This window comes from Salmo trutta, chromosome 14, assembly GCF_901001165.1.
Source record: "Salmo trutta chromosome 14, fSalTru1.1, whole genome shotgun sequence".
NCBI lineage: Eukaryota > Metazoa > Chordata > Actinopteri > Salmoniformes > Salmonidae > Salmo > Salmo trutta.
Genome location: NC_042970.1, coordinates 18,878,800 through 18,893,504, shown reverse-complemented (window position 1 = coordinate 18,893,504; position 14,705 = coordinate 18,878,800). Strand labels below are relative to the sequence as shown.

General features: G+C 41.4%; 1 protein-coding gene across 9 annotated transcripts in view; it reads right to left on the bottom strand.

Annotated features, from left to right (window-relative positions):
- Nucleotides 1-14,705, bottom strand: part of LOC115207551 (forkhead box protein P1-B) — a 241,771-nt gene that overhangs the window by 58,599 nt on the left and 168,467 nt on the right. Inside the window, exon 1 of one of the 9 annotated variants that reach the window (XM_029774730.1) lies at nt 1,968-2,134. The exons of the other annotated variants lie outside the window; for them this stretch is intronic. The gene's annotated coding sequence lies outside the window, so the exon portion shown is untranslated. Of the gene's footprint in view, nt 1-1,967; nt 2,135-14,705 lie in introns of those variants that run through there. 9 annotated transcript variants of the gene reach the window in all.

Genomic DNA, 14,705 nt, shown 5'->3' with positions numbered 1-14,705 from the left:
ACGTTCCTCAATCCAGCGAGGAGTCAGGAGAACAGCAGAGAGCAGCTGGTGGTTTTCTATATCACCGGTAAACTATTCCCACTCACTCACTCACTCACTCACTCACTCACTCACTCACTCACTCACTCACTCACTCACTCACTCCACACTACAAAGCAGTGGCCACTCCTGTAAAGGATATCCCAGAGCGCTGTGGGCTCTCGCTGGCTGTCGGCTGCCACCATGCCCGCTTCTCTGGGTACAGGGTAATATCTGGTTGCCTATGTCATGGTTTAGAAATGACAGGTGCTGGCAGCCTCTCGCCTTGACAGGCCGTTGCACAAATAATGGCCCTGCCTGAAAGGGCTAATGCACTACTAATGAACAATAAATCAACTTTGATTACAAAATGTCATCCCAATCAGCTCGCACTCCAGCTCTCCCAAACGGCACCCCCAGCCCAGCCAGTGCAGCTGCACAGCATTACAGTGCACACTGGCTGTTTAGGCTTCATTTTCCTCACATCTGATGTTAACCTCCACCGGCCCCTTTCTGCCAGACAAATTCACCCTCTCTCTCTAAACTCTACCAGTACAGACACACCCTCTCATCACCGGGGCTGTTCAGACACAGTCTGGAGCTCAGTACAAACATGGCAGAGGGGGTAGAAGGTGAAAACATTAGCCTCAAAAGTGAGGAAAATGTTATTGTTTTTTAAGCATGTGTTAATATATGAATTGAAAATGTTGTTGTTTTGGAAGACTCTGAAGGCTCTCTCACATTAAAAGTTAAACCAGCACCACAAAGTAAATGACAGTCTTCAGTCTAATATCTAAGGGGTGTTTAATGGGGTTCAAATCTACCACCAGGGAAGAGAGGGAAGTTGGTGTAGAAAGGTTCAACTTTATCTCTCATTTCATTCTCCGCCCCCTTTACTACATGCAGGCGCAAGCACACCCACGTATGCATGTGTTCACGTGCGTGTGCACGCACACAAAAAAATGGTTCAGAAAAAATGTCAGTTCTGACATTTCAAATGATTGAGTCTGGCTAAAATGGTTTCGTAGTGGCAGTGTCAAATATAGAGTTGTGCCTCCCTCTCCCTTAATTTCAAGTGACAGAGTGAGGAGAGCATCAACCCCCCATCACCTCGCTGCCTCCTTCACTTGACAGGGACACTGTCCATAGCCTGAGTGGGAGCCGGCACACACACACTCAGCTCACAAACACACACAAACTGTGAATATCTCATGTATAACTAACAGTAAACAATAACAGCATGCCCTACTGAAGCTGAGGGCTACATGTGCTTGTTAGTAACACACTGGGATGCAGAATATATTAAATAATAATATGTGATAAACAACTTCACTGCTAAAATACAAACATGCAGCACAGCCTTTCCTAGAACTTTCCATATCTCAACAACACATACTGTAGTACCAGAGCCTGATGATCTGGTTAGTACAGTGTCAGAATAAAGAAACAAATATGACTAGATTCGTAACTACAGTATATCTAAACTGGCATATGAGCAACTTCATGTAAAGTGTTACCTTCATGTAAAGTGTTACTTAATGTAAAGTGAATCTAAATACACAAAATAATTAATAAAACATTTGAACATTTCATTTGTTGAAGCACAATTCAGCAAATGAAAACTATATCTGAATGGCATCAGCAACTATCAGCAGGTAAACACAAACATCTAAACAACACATAGCCTTTCTTTAAAAACACAAATCACAAAATACTTGTAGTGTAACAGCCTTCAGGGAAAGCCTGTACTCTGTCCCTATCTACAGAACACACTAAAAACTGGATCCATTCTCTCCTTAAACAAACTGCATGACAAAATTAACCAATTACAATGATAGAACATCAACAACAGATAGACAAAAGCCCCCATCTTTTCCCTGGACAAATGACATTGTCAAGTTTTATACAAGAAAGCTGGCAAAATTGCAGAATCAATCATATTGACAAACCTGACAAACTCCATTTAGCTGGCAGGGTAAACAGAGATCTGGGCCGTGCAGTGTGGAGTGGAGCGGAGAGGAGCGAGAGAGAGAGAATGAAAGGCAAAGAGGCAGGCAGAGAGGCAGGCGGACACTGCTGTTCTGTGCCGTCTCCAGGCTTCCTCGGGATACAGACAGATTGCACGTGCAAGGTTGCTCCCTGGCTGACAAGATACAAAACTATCCAATCAACCACACCCTTCTCCACCAATCACAACCAGCCCCCTAAACATAATCAATTCAAATGGCCTACACAATAGGGAGCCTTAGGCTGAGCTGCAGGTGAACCCATGCCTTTGTGTGGGGCCCCTTTGAAAAAAAATACACAGTTGAAGGCTGTTAACCCTTTGACCTATTGAAACAATGGATGCCAAAAGAAAAGAAGCCCTTTAATTAAACAACAGATAAGTAAACACAGCTATCCAGCTGAAAGAAACTAGCCTGCTATCAGACACTTTATTGTTCTGGTAAATGGAATTGTTTACAGCGTCAATTGAGATGCTTTGATGTTTTTTTATTTTTATTGTTTAGTTTTTATGTTGGGCAATACCATAAAAAAATCATTTCAGTCTAAAATAAATACTTTTTAATATAAATGTTTTTTTGTGTTAAAAAAAAAAAAATGATGTGTAAGAAACAGCTTTTCCATTAACTACATCATTTCTTTCTTTTTCCAGATACCACATCAATCTTTTTCCAGATACCACATCAATCTTTTTCCAGATACCCCATCTATTTTTTCCAGATACCACATCCATCTTTTTCCAGGGTATCTTCAATATTTTAGTAAAAATAAGCATTGATCTACCAAAATACATGATTTTTCCTCTGATTACTAATATCAGTTGTTCTAATACTTCCCTACACAAGAGATACTACTCCTGCCTCTGGTGCTATCACTACTACTCAGTCACGATAATAAGAATTAGCTGTCTTAATAGAATCACATGGTTCAACAGCCAGTATATAAAAGAGAACAAGGGGAAACAGGACCCTGCCCTCTACTGGACATGTATGAACTGCACAGGAGAGAGAGAAAGGAGAGAAATAAAAATACCCCCAAAAACTATTATACATACATTTTTGCTCCTTTTTGAAATAATAGTTTTTAAACCATGACAAATCTGACTGTACTATCTGAAAATAAACTATTTAAAACTATTCAGTTCAGTTTGAGAGGAATCAAAAGGATGAAATACTTTCAGACACAAATACTAAGACATTAAAACAAACCTTTAGTCAGGATTAACACATAACTCAGTTAATTAACATGTTAACAAGCACAACAAATTCAAACATGGCCATAAAAACTGTTCACATCAATGTCCATAAAAGCTTGGCTAAGGATGAAGGAATGCTCATGGAATACGTACATTCCAGAACACAAATAAACACAGTCCATACAAACAGTAACAAGCCACTGCCCTGATCTGCTAATAACTAACAACAAGCTTTGTTAAGCTGGGTGACCTATATAAATAATTGACTGGGAGACCTCAAGTGTCAAAAGTGACAATTCCAATACATATCTTAGTGAATAATTAAGCAGAAGAAGAAAAGGCTCTTTACTTTCTATCTGACACACTCAGACAAAGACACACTCAGACAAAGACACACACACACACACACACACACACACACACACACACACACACACACACACACACACACACACACACACACACAGTGATCTCGGCTCTGGCCACACTCTTCTCCCCAGCACTTTCCCTGGGGTGGCATGTCGGCATATTCTCAATAAAACACCTTCTCTAAGCAGTAATAGGCCACTGTTCTCATTTCAATGCTCCCAAAGGCCTCATGATAAATTTAGCAGACATACAGTTCAAGCCTCCCCTCTCTCCCCCTCACACTCTACTCTTCTCCTCCTCTGCCTGAGCCTGCACTGTGTACAGTAATTACACATAGGTGTGTATCGATGTCATACATATATATTTCTTCACCAAACATATTTTATCAACACAGAGAATCATCAATATCCTTGAGCCTTCAGTTTTAACTTTCACCTATCCTCTTCAAGATGATCCAGAAAGAATTATTGTGCTTTTGACACAGTGAGATGACATAATAAAAGACTCCATTTCCTGCCTGTGTTACAGTGAAAGTATGAGTTAACGTCTGGTCGTCTAACTAGCTCTTTTTCTGGGGTTAAAGACAATGACAGCTCCCATATACAAACACACAGGGTGAACAACATAAAGGGGTGTAGACTAAATTCCTTCTAAGCCATATCAACATGGGTATACTAAATAACTAGATATGTCCAACTCATGATACAATTAAAATTAAAATAATAACAGTATTTTTTTTTTTAAAGATAAATGGTCAAACCTTATACCAAAAGGAACTTGTAACCGGAACATTTATCATGAAAAAACAAACATTGTTGGGTTCCCTCTGAGAAATGGAAACCATTGTTTACAGACCCAGGCGTCTTCAGATCAGGGGTATATTCACTAGGAACCAAACAGAAGCAAACGGAATGAAATGGGGAATAACCTACCTGAATTTGCATAAAAGTGTTTGCAACTGTTTGCTATTGTGTGCGCTATTGATTACACCCCAGGTGAGTGACTTCTCGAACAACAGCAGCTCTATGTACAGTCTTTGCTGGTCTAGCCTATAAGGTGTATCTGAAAAGACAAACTTACTGGAAATTCAGAAATTTTCTTCTGAGTTTTGGGTTGAACTAATGTGTACAGACCTCTTTAACTCCTCTCTCTAACCCCTGACATCTGCACTTTAGCCTCATCTGGCCAAGGTGAACTCATATTAAGTCATGCCTGTTGCAATGTGTTACAAGGATGTATTATGTTATTGGTTTCAGACATTAAAGAACACATTGTGTAGTATGTATTTGCTAAATATTTCCTTGAGGTGATATGCCAGCCAGCGCAGAACGAAGTTTGTGTTTCTTTGTGTTCCGTCTGCTGTGGTTTTCACTTAGTCAAAACAAGAACATCTACAGCGATGTGCAACATAAATTCAGGGGGGTGGGGGAATTTTGTGGCGTATTCTTTCATGATTGATTCATATAGAGTTCTTCTTTTGAATCAGACACTATATTAAGAAGTACAGTGCCTCATCATGACATTTTGTTCAGGAAAAAAAGAATCCTGTAGTTGAATGATGCCAAATGAAATGAGCAGTGGAACTGTCATCTCTATCCTACAGGATTTCTAAAAGACACGTCTGGGAGCTATGATTACATCTAAAAATACTTAGTTTGAGTACATTTTGGGCGCACGAGTGCATCCATGCCAACTATTTGGTATCCAGGAACTAGTCATAGTTACATGAATTACCAGGGTGTGTACTATAAACATGTACTCTTCAGTGCCCAACACAAATATAGATGTACATATATCTACAGACTGTGTCATGCAATTCAGAACATCTCTCATAACAGGGTGAGTAGATAACACTACCTGAAACTATCAGTGTACACAATACGCCTAATCTTAATCCTAAAAAGCATGCTGGTCAGTTAAGCGTCAGTTATGCTGGTCAATTAAACAGGCTGGTCAGTTATCCCCCTGGTAGTTAAAGTCCCTCCATGTCAATCTAAAACTTCAGAACCTCGTGTCCCTAGAGAAGGACACAATACAAATAGATGAACAAGTTGTTGAGGCATGTAGTTGTGAAGCTCTGATGCTTGACATATTGCACTCTGATGTTTTTCTGACTTGGGTCGTGAACATGTTCGTTACTGACGTACTGCTTGTTGTATTGATGTGATTTTCGCCTGGTTTATATTTAATGTGCCTGTTTGTCTGATACTGAGGTGTTGATGCAGTTGCCTTGGTCCAGGTCTCTCTTGAAAAATATACTTTTATCTCAACAAGACTATCCTGGTAAATAAAGGTTAAGTAAATGTAGAGATGCATGAGGGGATGTTTTTGATATGGCTCTTGGTGTTTATTAATGCTCTGTCCTTACAGTCCATGCATCCACCCATTACCCCCCAAAAGGGGGAGTGAATCATTTCAAACAACACATGGCTGAAATCAAGATACTGTGGCGGAGAATGATTCAAAGATACAAGATTGGGGGGAGGGGGAGGGGGAGACAGGGAGACAGGGAGGGGGATAGAGCTTGAAGGGAAACATCAATCTTCAGAATAAAAAAGGTCCTGCAAATGGCAGTGGCTTAAAGCCCTGTGTCTGGAGTCCGGAGTCAGACCGACAGTCATCGCATGGCTGAGGCTCACTAACAGGCTGAAACAGACTGCCTGGAAATACAAGGGATGACTTCATTCTGACAGAATGATCCAAACCTGTTTCTAATATATACAGTACACATAATACATTTTTACGATATGACAAGAAAAACAAGCGGTGAAAAAGACATCCTGATCCCTGGTTACACACGGATACAGGCATCAGCGCTGTGCTGATCATTCCTGGCATATTAAATCACCTCAAAGACAGAGACACACGGAATCATGCACATACACACAGGCACAGATGTATGTGATTTGATTTTGAACCTAAAAACAGTGTTCAACTGTGCTGTTGAACCTGAAGAATATTGATGTCTCTTAGGTCGTGTTTACACTTGACACTTACATGCGACTTCTGCTATCAGAATACGAAGATCGCATTGAAAAGACCGGTCAGATCTGGAAGTGGTCATGGATGCATTGTGTGTGTATTTCTCCTCAGTCTGGACTCAATCAGGCTACCGAAAGCACATTCGTTGGCAATGTCATCAGCACTCCCACAAGTATCCAGAAAACGTGTTTTGGGACCGAGAGGCACCTTTCATTATAATGTTGGAGGAAATATGCTCCTAGTGTGTAAATGCTAGCCAGCTAGCTAATAAATAGATATTTTGGCTAGAGTTATGCTATCCCGCTTGCAATCCCTTTAGCATTGCTTGCTAGCTTGCTGGCTAGCTACAGAGGTTAGCTGGCTAGTTAGCTTCTGCCATCAGTTGTTATTTTATCATATTTAGCCTATTCCACCGTTTGTAGAATGCATACAGGCATTTGAATATAGCGCGGAAAAGGGAATCTGGACACACTGTGGACACTGTAGACACATTTGAATGTACAGTAAGTGTAGATGCATGACTCGTTCGGAATTCCATGATCAGAATACTAAAGCTGCCTGAACTGTGAAGTCTAGACATGGCCTTATAGCACAGTATCTGTCAGGACATTCCCATTTCAATCCTCATTCAACACTAGGAGTAGGCTTAGTTTCTGCTTACTGACCACTGAAAGGATTATCCATCCACTCTGGTCTTGATTGTCTGAACCTGAACGTGTCTGTTTAAAACGAACAACTTGGTTCATTTGGGGTGAGGTTCACAGCTTGGGTGCTCATCACAGAGAGGCTGTGTCCGCCTCAATTGTCCCGTTATCTCAGCTGGCCTTCCTCCGTTTGGCAGGGAGCCAGAGTGGGCCGAGCCCGGGCTCATTGTCACCTCACCTAGCCACGGTAGTGGGCCACGGATAGCGCTCCGAACCACGGGGCTGCTGGGCTGCAGGAGGGAGCTCCTCGGAATGCTGCCTCTGATTGCTTTAGAGCGCTGGTGGAGGTCCAGCCGGCAGTCTAATGATTTACAGATTGGAGCACTGTGGTGTACATGTGTCAGGACGATGCCATGGGTCTACTACAAACAACAGTAGCAGAGCAAGCTGGCGGCTTCTCCTCCCCTGTCAGAGAGAGGTGTGGCCCCTGCATTCTGTCACACAACACTCCCCCAAAGACCACAAATGAAGGATATGAGCGACGGAGGGGAGGGAGGCAGAACTTAAAAGGCTTTCATCATGTAAAACTGAAAATACATTATCTATTGACCTGGAGATGCCCTCTGTAAAACAGAGAGGGGGAGAGAGAGAGAGATTCACCTGGCAGAAATGTACGGTAGATAATGGGTTCATGTTTTTTCCCGTCTTATTTCTGAAGAATAACAAGCACTGCTCCCTTGATATCATGAATATGTTCAATGCAAAATCTATCAGAGGATGCTGACAAGATGACCTATCAAATGAATCATGATAATTTCATTTAAATATTAAAAGGAAGCCAACGCATCATTTCAGTTAACAGAGGAAGTCAGGAAACCATACAAAAGCAGTTTCTCTTTTCTTGTTTTCCGTTGCTCACCAGCTTCAAGGACTAAGCTTCAGTAGAACTAAGAAAAAAGTGATCTTTACAAGTTGCTTTCAGAGAACACACAAAAGATTCAACAAGGGAATTTTTTTCAGTAGTCTGCCACCCTATGTGACGCATTTGCCTGTGCTACAAACAATCTGTCTACAACCAAAAATATAATACAAATAAAGGGGGGTAGGTTATTGGTCAAGGCCATTAACATTATCTGTTTTTAGTCCAACTACACAAACATTCTCAGGATTGTATTTTCTGACCTGCTAATACTGGCAAATAAAAGTCAACTTTCTTAATGGAGAGTTCATATAGAAAAGAGAGGCTGGCTTGCAGCCTACAGCACCTCACAGTACCTAATGGTACTAGCGACATGAAAAATGAAGGCCCATCAAGGCCACCATCCAGACCTGGAAAAGAACAAGTCTAATCTAGGCATTACACTGATGGCACTGGAACCATGTTGACATAACATCTTCAGCCCAGCTGCATGTCACATATTCCAATGTAGGCGCTGGGTGCCTACCCAGGAACCCTTGCAGTGTGGCATAGTTAACTGAGCAGGCTCCAAAGCAATGCCACAAACAAGCCTCTTTTTTTCCCTTCTTCCTCCACGGTGCGAGTGGACTATCAGCGAGGGTCCGACAGTGTTGTGCCTAATGACCTATTTCTCCACTCCTGATCCTGCGGCTGGCATAATTAGTTACCTGGGGCTGCAATCCAATTTGAAGTGATGACAGAAAGTGATCCATGAAAAAGTAATAAGTTAAATCCAATTTCAGCCAGCCTCTAATTAAATGCACATGGAACTAATGAGTCAAACCCTACCATTTCACTGATAATGCTAATTAGCGGGGTGGGAGTTGCTCGCTCTCGTCCCGCGCCACTGTAGGTGTGAAGCGCGAGGTAAAGTGGCATAGACTTTTAATTACACGTCATTCTGTCAGTAATTTACTGGCTTTTTGACCAGTTAAGTATGTTAAGCTGCTCTCCAGCCTGCTAACAGCTGTTTGTATGATTTAATATGATTCAAGGCACTGGGAAACAGTATGCAAGCAGCACATTCAGTATCTAGTCTACACGTTACATTGGGGGGTTTTGGAGGTAAAAACACCCCCTCTTCTTGGAGATATAAAACCAAACAGCCATTTCATGCTGATCAAGGAATCTCCTGGTTGGTTTTTCTCTCCCCCTTCTATGCAGGTCATTTTTTTCAGATGTTTCAGATATTCTGTGCTTCATTATTTTTGACTTGAATAAAATGAATTGGAGTGAGTCACAGTGCTTGTGCATCTCTCTCTCTCTGTCTGTCTAATGGGGATACTGATGAGATGAATAGGTCTTCACCACAGATAGATCTTCACAGCTCTACACACATCAGGTGGCAGCTCACTGCATATCTCATACAGTTGAAGTCGGAAGTTTACATACACTTAGGTTGGAGTCATTAAAACTCGTTTTTCAACCACTCCACACATTTTTAGGACATCTACTTTGTATCTACATCTACTTTGTGCATGACACAAGTAACTTTCCCAACAATTGTTTACAGACAGATTATTTCACTTAGAATTCACTGTATCACAATTCCAGTGGGTCAGAAGTTTACATACACCAAGTTGACTGTATCTTTAAACAGCTTGGAAAATTCCAGAAAATGATGTCATGGCTTTAGAAGCTTCTGATAGGCTAATTGACATCATTTGAGTCAATTGGAGGTGTACCTGTGGATGTATTTCAAGGCCTACCTTCAAACTCAGTTCCTCTTTGCTTGACAGCATGGGAAAATCTAAAGAAATCAGCCAAGACCTCAGAAAAAATAGTAGACCTCCACAAGTCTGGTTCATCCTTGGGAGCAATTTCCAAACGCCTGAAGGTACCACGTTCATCTGTACAAACAATAGTACGCAAGTATAAACACCATGGGACCACGCAGCCGTCATACCGCTCAGGAAGGAGACGCGTTCTGTCTCCTAGAGATGAACGCACTTTGGTGTGAAAAGTGCAGATCAATCCCAGAACAACAGCAAAGGACCTTGTGAAGATGCTGGAGGAAACAGGTACAAAAGTATCTATATCCACAGTAAAACGAGTCCTATATCGACATAACCTGAAAAGCCGCTCAGCAAGGAAGAAGCCACTGCTCCAAAACCACCATAATAAAGCCAGACAACGGTTTGCAAATGCACATGGAGACACATGGAGGCACATGGAGACAAAGATCGTACTTTTTGGAGAAATGTCCTCTGGTCTGATGAAACAAAAAAATAACTGTTTGGTCATAGTAACCATCGTTATGTTTGAAGGAAAAAGGGGGAGGCTTGCAAGCCGAAGAACACTATCCCAACCGTGAAGCACGGGGGTGACAGCATCATGTTGTGGGGGTGCTTTGCTGCAGGAGGGACTGGTGCACTTCACAAAATAGATGGCATCATGAGGAAGCTAAATTATGTGTATATATTGAAGCAACATCTCAAGACATCAGTCAGGAAGTTAAAGCTTGGTCGCAAATGGCTCTTCCAAATGGACAATGACCCCAAGCATACTTCCAAAGTTGTGGCAAAATGGCTTAAGGACAACAAAGTGAAAAAGCGTGTGCAAGCAAGGAGGCCTACAAACCTGACTCAGTTACACCAGCTCTGTCAGGAGGAATGGGCCAAAATTCACCCAACCTATAGTGGGAAGCTTTGAAATAAAAGCAGAAATAAATCATTCTCTCTACTATTATTCTGACATTTCACATTCTTAAAATAAAGTGGTGATCCTAACTGACCTAAGACAGGGAATTTTTACTAAGATTAAATGTCAGGAATTGTGAAAAACTTGATGTAAACTTCCGACTTCAACTGTAATTGTTGTATCATTGGACCAACAGGCTTCGAGACAGCTTCTACCCCAAAGCCGTAAGACTGCTAAATAGTACATTAAATGGTTACCCAGACTATCTGCATTGACCGTATCTTGCACTGACTCTATGCACACTCACAAGACTATATACAGTGCATTCGGTAAGTATTCAGACCCCTAGACTTTTTGCACATTTTGTTAGGTTACAGACATATTCTAAAATGGATTAAGCCCCAAAACATCCTCATCAATCTACACACAATACCCTATAATGACAAAGCAAGAACAGGTTGTTAGAAATTTTAGCAAATGTATTAAAATAAAAAACTGAAATATTACATTTACATCAGTACTCAGACCCTTTACTCAGTACTTTGCACCTTTGGAAGCGATTACAGCCTTGAGTCTTCTTGGGTATGACGCTATAAACTCGGCACACATATATTTGGAGAGTTTTTCCCAATTTTCTCTGCAGATCCTCTCAAGCTCTGTCAGGTTGGATGGGGAGCGTTGCTGCACAGCAATTTTCAGGTCTCTACAGATATGTTCAATCGGGTTAAAGTCCTGGCTCTAGCTGGAAAACTCAAGGACATTAACAGACTTGTCCTGAAGCCACTCCTGCGTTGTCGTGGCTGTGTTCTAAGGGTCTTTGTCCTGTTGGAAGGTGAACCTTTGCACCAGTCTGAGGTCCTGAGCGCTCTGGAGCAGGTTTTCATCAGGGATCTCTCTGTACTTTGCTCCATTCATCTTTCCCTCGATCCTGACTAGTCTCCTAGACCCAGCTGCTGAAAAACATCCCCACAGATGATGCTGCCACCACCATGCTTCACTGTAAGGATGGTGTCAGGTTTCCTCCAGACGTGACGCTTGGCATTTAGGCCAAAGAGTTCAATCTTGGTTTCATCAGACCAGAAAATCTTGTTTCTCATGTTCTGAGAGTCTTTAGGTGCCTTTTGGCAAACTCCAAGAGGGCTGTCATGTGCCTTTTACTAAGGAGTGGCTTCCATCTGGCCACTCTACCATAAAGGCCTGATTGGTAGTGCTGCAGAGATGGTTGTCCTTATGAAAGTTTCTCCCATCTCCACAGAGGAACTCTGGAGCTCTTTCAGAGTGACCATCGGGTTCTTGGTCACCTCCCTGACCAATGATCTTCTCCCCTGAATGCCCAGTTTGGCCGGGGCCGCCAGCTCTAGGAAGAGTCTTGGTGGTTCCCAACTTCGTCTATTCAAGAATGATGGAGGCCACTGTGTTCTTAGGGACCTTCAATGCTCCAGAAATGTTTTGGTATCCTTCCCCAGATCTGTGCCTCGACACAATCCTGTCTCGGAGCTCTACAGACAATTCCTTTGACCTCATGGCTTGGTTTTTCTCTGACATGCAATGTCAACTGTGGGACCTTACATAGACAGGTGTGTGCTTTTCCAAATCATTTCCAATCAATTGAATTTACCACAGGTGGACTCCAATCAAGTTGTAGAAACATCTCAAGGATGATCAATGGAAACAGGATGCACCTGAGCTCAATTTCGAGTCTCATTGCAAACGGTTTGCATACTTACGTAAATAAGATATTTCTGTTTTAGATTTATATACATTTTCAAACATTTAAAAAAAAACTGTTTTCACTTTGTCATTATGGGGTACTGTGTGTAGATTGATGAGGGGAACCAAATAATTTAATCAATTTTAGAATAAGGCTGTAATGTCACAAAATGTGGAAAAAGTCAAGGGGTCTGAATACTTTCCGAATGCACTTTATCCTCCAAACACCGGCTTCTCGGGCATTATCACTTACATAAACACTTGTCAGGACTTGTGGCTTTCATTATGATAGTTTCAACCTAGCAAAATGTAACATAGCCTACAACATTACAAAGCAGGCAATTTCGCATTTTATTTAGATACTATGGCCAACCAGGCTGTGCTCTTCACAAGATTTGGGCAGAGGAGGAAAAAAGGCCCAGCTCTCTTTTCAATAGCTGAGTGACAGGGTGGGCAAGATCTCTGAATACATCAATAACTTTTTTGTGTCTGTGGGAGAATGTGTAGTACTTCACTATGTACCAAAAACTGGCTGTACGCTGGAATCTTCCATGTAGCCTCCCGTGTTTGTTGACCTCTGCTATACATTTTCCAGTCTGACTCGGGAAACTGTTTAGTTTGATCCCTTAAACTTATTTGCATCCTGACCAATGCACACACAACTAAAAGTTCAACACAACTGAAATATCAACACAACTGAAAGGTCAACACAACTAAAAGGTCAATACAACTGAAAGGTGAACACAACTACAACACAACTGAAAGGTCAACACAACTACAACACAACTAAAAGGTCAACACAACTAAAAGGTCAACACAACTGAAAGGTCAACAGGACTGAAAGATCAACAGGACTGAAAGATCAACAGGACTAAAAGTTCAACACAACTGAAAGGTCAGCACAACTAAAAGGTCAACACAACTAAAAGGTCAACACAACTAAAAGGTCAACACAACTGAAAGATCAACACAACTAAAAGGCAATCCTCTAGAGCTATTATTGAGACAAAAAATGTCCTCTTTAATTACAGATGTAGGATCTTAATTTGAGTCAGTTTGCTACAGTGGGAAAATAATCCTGCAGCAACAGGAAATGTGATTGATCATGTGGATTATAATTAATGGAGATTTTTGTAGGGGTTGATACATTTTTCGCTAGGACAAATCAAGTATGAACTTTCAAAGTGGAAATTACAAACTTTAGAACTCAAAAACACAATACTGTTAATATAACCCTGTGTTAGTGTGAGTGTTAGTGTGGGTTTTCAGTGAATTTATGTAAATCATGAAGGCCATCTGCATTTCCTGCAGTGCAGGAAAATTCTCAGCAATAAAAGAGAGATTAAATTAAGATCCTACATGTGTACCTGTCATTAGACCTAGCTGCTATGGGAAAGGGGCTATTAAATGTGTATATATATATATATACATATATATATATATATATATACACATATAGAACAGTCCTTCGTATTAATGACCAAATATGCCCTGAAGTCATTTGCAACTTCACACTGAAACAAACAACACCTTCTCGTTCAAACAAAGGTACACATTTAAGGCGGCTCAAACGGGTGTTCTGAAAATAAGTGGTGATCTGCTGTAAGTGGTGAAAACAGTTTCTCCTTGATATTACTGCCCCCATTGAGGGCAGAGATGAAAGAGAGAGAGAGCTAGAGGGAGAGAGAGAGAGAGAGAGAATGAGAGCGAGAGAGTGAGCGAGCGAGATACCAAAGGGCACCTAAAGCTCCTAAAGGTTCATATCTCTGCTGGAGAGTTGGAAACATCACCTACTCTTCCCCTCTCTTCTCCTTTATCCTCCTTTAAACAGGCCACTCATGTTTCTATCACATATTAACCACTGCTACAACAGGCCTCGATCAGCAACACACATCATGTGTGCATTATTTCCTTGGCTTTGTTAAAAAATGGAATACATCAAAATATTTCCAAGAGGCTGATTTCTGAGAGTCTAGGCTTTATATCATTCAGAACTGGGTTTATTCTACATAGTAATATAATTAATGTTTCACAGTCTGAGATGTATGTTGTTGATCACACTCGCATTGCAATCCACACCCACGAACACACACACACAAACGTGGTTGGCCTACAACCGTCACTCACTCTGCCTCTCTTAATTTCCTGTTTATGAAGGTTGCTTGGTACATTCACCCATGACAGA